This window comes from Octopus bimaculoides, chromosome 16, assembly GCF_046866305.1.
Source record: "Octopus bimaculoides isolate indiv1 chromosome 16, ASM4686630v1, whole genome shotgun sequence".
Lineage (NCBI taxonomy): Eukaryota > Metazoa > Mollusca > Cephalopoda > Octopoda > Octopodidae > Octopus > Octopus bimaculoides.
In genome coordinates, this window is record NC_142943.1 from 55,026,865 (window position 1) to 55,031,864 (window position 5,000).

At 33.4% G+C, this 5,000-nt stretch overlaps 1 protein-coding gene across 2 annotated transcripts in view; it reads left to right on the forward strand.

The window, feature by feature from the left end:
- The window catches only part of LOC106867583 (zinc finger homeobox protein 4), a 672,925-nt gene that overhangs the window by 20,849 nt on the left and 647,076 nt on the right, over positions 1-5,000 (forward strand). For both annotated transcript variants that reach the window (XM_089364792.1, XM_089364797.1), the window contains exon 2: positions 156-171. The gene's annotated coding sequence lies outside the window, so the exon portion shown is untranslated. The remainder of the gene's footprint in view (positions 1-155; positions 172-5,000) is intronic.

Consider the following 5,000-nt stretch of genomic DNA (forward strand, 5'->3'; position numbering starts at 1 on the left):
ATTTGTAAAAGTAGATATATGTATACACACATGTAAACAAATACATAGAAGCACACACACACACACACACACACACACATGTGCACACATATCATATACATATAATATCCATGTGATTTCTATATTTCAACTGATCCCTTTTCTTTTCATTTCAGTTTTCTACGAAAATGGGTATGTATCTCTCTGTTTGAATTTTATACCTGTCGCCATTGTTGTTGCTGTGTATACATACATACATACATATATATTTTATTATATGTATTTATTTTCTCCTAATTAATAAATAACTCGGACAAAATAAATTGGTTAATAGATACCAGGGTAGCAAAGATCACAAAATAACTGTGGTGTAACTCCTGTTTATGAGGTAGAAACTCCTTGATATTTTGGGTACTTGAGTATATATAAATTTAATGAATGGAGTAAAACGCATATGTTAACTGCATACTTTTATTTCCAACATATATTTCGAAGATTACAAATTATACCTTCCAAAGGAATCGGCGATAAAGTCTGTCATACCGGCAATGACGAAGGGAAATAACCCTGAAACTCGAGTCGCCTTTTTATATATTTATATATTTGATCCTTTATATTGAACACACAATATTTCATCTACATTCAATACTTTATTTCATGGTGCCATCCATTTTTATTTTATTTTATATTATATATTGTATATTCTATATTCTATATCCCACATTGGTTCTGCAGGAATATAAATAAAACATAAAAAACAGACAGTGTTGGAACTCTTTTAAACAAAATAATATATTCCTCCATACACAATCATACAAAAAAAACCCCTTTTTTGTATTTATTTTTACTCGCATATATATATATATATATATATATATATATATAGATGTATGTATGTATATTTATAAATATATATATGAGAGAGGTTATAGACCACTGGTCATTTCTCTCAATACACTACTGCTCTATAACCTAGAGCATGCTTCTCTTTCAGATTTATGATTTACTGATGTTATATATATATATATATATATATATGTTGTTGTATTTCAGGATGGTTTTTTTTTTGCCAAATAAACATATGCACTATATATATATATATATATATATATATGTATATTACTACGGCATTCCATTGGTTACAATGATGAGGGTTCTGGTTGATCCAATCAACAGAAAAGCCTGCTCGTGAAATTAACGTGCAAGTGGCTGAGCACTCCACAGACACGTGTACCCTTAACGTGTAGTTCTCGGTGAGATGCAGCGTGACGCAGAGTGTGACAAGGCTGGCCCCTTTGAATTACAGGTACAACAGAAACAGGAAAAAAGTTGTGGTGAAAGAGTACAGCAGGACTTGCTAGCACCTCCTACTGGAGCCTTGTGGAGTTTTAAGTGTCTTCACTCAATAAACACTCATAGCACCTAGTCTGGGAATCGAAACCGCAATCCTATGACGAGTCCTCTGCCCCCTAACCACTGGGCCATTGTGCCTCCACTATATATATATATATATATATATATATATATATATATATATATATATATATATATATATATATATATATATACATATATATATATATACATATATATATATATACATATATATATATATATATATATATATATATATATATATACATATATATATATACATATATATATATACACACATATATATCTATACTTATATATATACATATGTATATAGATATGTATATTAGAAAAATTAAGGTACTCAGAGATCTGGAGTTCTCTGAGTACCTTATTTTACATCCAAATTTCTGAGTACCTTATTTTTTTATAATATATAATACCTGTATATCACCTTTAAACCTTCTAATATAGATATGTATATATATATATATATGTATACAAATATATATTTATATATATGTGTGTTTATATATGTATATATAAATGTATCTGTACATATGTATTTATATATATATATGTGTGTGTGTGTGGGTGCAAACATCGCTTGTTAAGTGGTTTGTTTTGGAGCCATGTAGTTTACAGTTTGGTGTACTTACAGGGGCATTGCTTCTGGTATAGCCATGTGGCAACCAACAACTTGTGAATGCAATTGATACATGTGAATTAGCAAAAACCAAAACATGTATGGGTGAGCCTGTGGTGTGCATGTATGCATGCATGTGTATATATGTGTGTGTGTGTGTGTGTGTGCATCTATACACACACATTTATATTTATATGAATACATAAATACATATATACATATAAGCATGTCTACATACATGCTTGCATGCATACATACATATATACGTACATACATACATATATACGTACATACATACATATATGCATGCATATATACATACATACATGTATGCATGCATACCAGACAAATACCTTGTGGTATTATGTTGCATCACTTTGTGGATCCAAGTTCAAATATTTCCGAGCTTTCATCTCTTTGGGTTCAGTTATATAATTACTCGTCAAATGCTGATGCCGATATTAATTAAGCTCAATGACTCTTTCCCTTCCTCCAAATCTGTGTTCTTGCACTAATGTTAAACATAATTGTTGTTGTTGCTGTTCTAATCCAGAACGCATATTATCAATCAAAGATATTCCATTTGTGATCACCCAGCTTTTGGACAAACATACTACATCCAGGGCTATACTGTGAAAAGAAAGGTGCATCCTTTAATTTCCGTTTTTTTTCTTATTTTTGCTTGTAAAAGTGGTAAGGTATAATTGGAGACAATTTCAGTTGTTAATTAAACCATGCCATATAAGTCACTTTTTGAAAGCCACTATTTTTGACAGAGTTTCTAGTACAAAAAGTTCACGATTTGATCATGTTTCTATTTCTTATATTCACCCCGGGTCAACTTGGGACATTCTGCAACTGCATTTCCCATTCTTTCATCTCAGAATTCCACATATTTTACATTTAGAACACACGTTCTCCCCATACACATATTTTCTCAAGTTATCTGCTGTTGTTATTTTTATTGAAGGCGGTGAACTGGCAGAAACATTAGCACGCCGGGCGAAATGCTTAGCGGTATTTCGTCTGCTACTATGTTCTGAGTTCAAATTCCGCCGAGGTCGACTTTGCCTTTCATCCTTTCGGGGTCGACAAATTAAGTACCAGTTGTGTACTGGGGTCGATGTAATCGACTTAGTCCCTTTGTCTGTCCTTGTTTGTCCCCTCTATGTTTAGCTCCTTGTGGGCAATAAAGAAATAAGAAACGTTAGCACGCTGGGCGAAATACTTAGCGGTATTTCGTCTGCCGCTACATTCTGAGTTCAAATTCCGCTGAGGTTGACTTTGCCTTTCATCCTTTCGGGGTCGATAAATTAAGTACCAGTTACACACTGAAGTGGATCTAATTGACTGGCCCCTGCCCCCAAAAATTTTGGGTCTTGTACCTAGAGTAGAAAAGACTCATTAGCACTATGGACAAAGTGTTTACTAGCATTTTGCCTGCCTTTATGTTCTGAATTCAGATATTGCCGAGATGGACTTTGCCTTTCATCCTTTCAGGGTTGATAAAATAAGTACCAGTTGAATATTGGGGTGGATTAGCCTCCTCCCACAGAACTTGCTAGCCTTGTGCTAAAGTTTAAAACCATTATTATTATTATTATTATTATTATTATTATTATTATTTTATGTTTGACTTTTGTTTTGCATTTGTACAAGTTGGATCCAAGTCTCACCCAGAGACCGCAAGAGACAAGTTAGAAGTTCATGTAGGTGTTATGCCTAGGGTACCATATATTTGGATTTGTACAGTTTTGTTCAAGTGAATGTTTAAGAAACCATAAGAAAATTATGTGTTTGCTTTAAAATTTGAGATCACATAGACAGTATTTTACGTAGGATATGGGCAGTTCCCATGAGCACTATCTTTTGAACTTCAGCCATTTTGGGGTTTCCTGGAATCTGATCTAGGTAGTAATCAGCCCGATTATTATTATTATCATTATTATCATTATTATTATTATTATTATTATTATCATTATTATTAAGGTGGTGAGATGACAGAATCATTAGCACAAAATCATTAGCAATGCTTAGCGGTATTTTGCCCATCGCTACATTCTGAGTTCAAATTCTGCTGAGGTCAACTTTGCCTGTCATGTTTTTTTTGGGGGGGTGGGGGAGGGGGGGCAATGAATTAAGTACCAGTGAAACACTGTGGTCACTGTAATCAAGTAGCCCCTTCCCCACAATTTCAGGCCTTGTGCCTGTAGCAGAAAGGATAATTATTATTATTATTATTATTATTATTATTTTATGTTAGACTTTTGTTTTGCATTTGTACAAGTTGGATCCAAGTCTCACCCAGAGACCTCAAGAGACAACAAGTTAGAAGTTCATGTAGGTGTTATGCCTAGGGTACCATATATTTGGATTTGTACATAGTGTTGTTCTAGAGAATATTTAAGAAACCATAAGAAAATTATGTGTTTGTTTTAAAATTTGATATCACATAGGCAGTATTTATTATTATTATTACGTTCTGAGTTCAAATTCCGCCGAGGTCGACTTTGCCTTTCATCCTTTTCGGGGTCGATAAATTAAGTACCAGTTACGCACTGGGGTCGATGTAATCGACTTAATCCGTTTGTCTGTCCTTGTTTGTCCCGTCTATGTTTAGCCCCTTGTGGGCAATAAAAAAAAATTTTTTTTGAAATAAAAATTATTATTATTATTATTACTGGGTGAGAGAGCAGTGCATGCCATCAAAGTGACACTGGGGGTATGCCATCAAAGTGACACTGGGGTACAAAGCCCAGTATACCCATCATGACTACCCATTTGATAAGGGTACATCAGGCACATGCATCACAACCACATGTACACAACATAGTGATCTCATTAAACAGTGTATGACATTTTTCTTCTTATCATCATCATCATCATCATCATCATCATCATCATCATCATTTGTTTTGTATAGAGTTCATCTTACTGCCCATTATCAATATCAAACGAGAAGGCATAACCATCAGAAGCTTTCATTTTCATTTAACTTCTC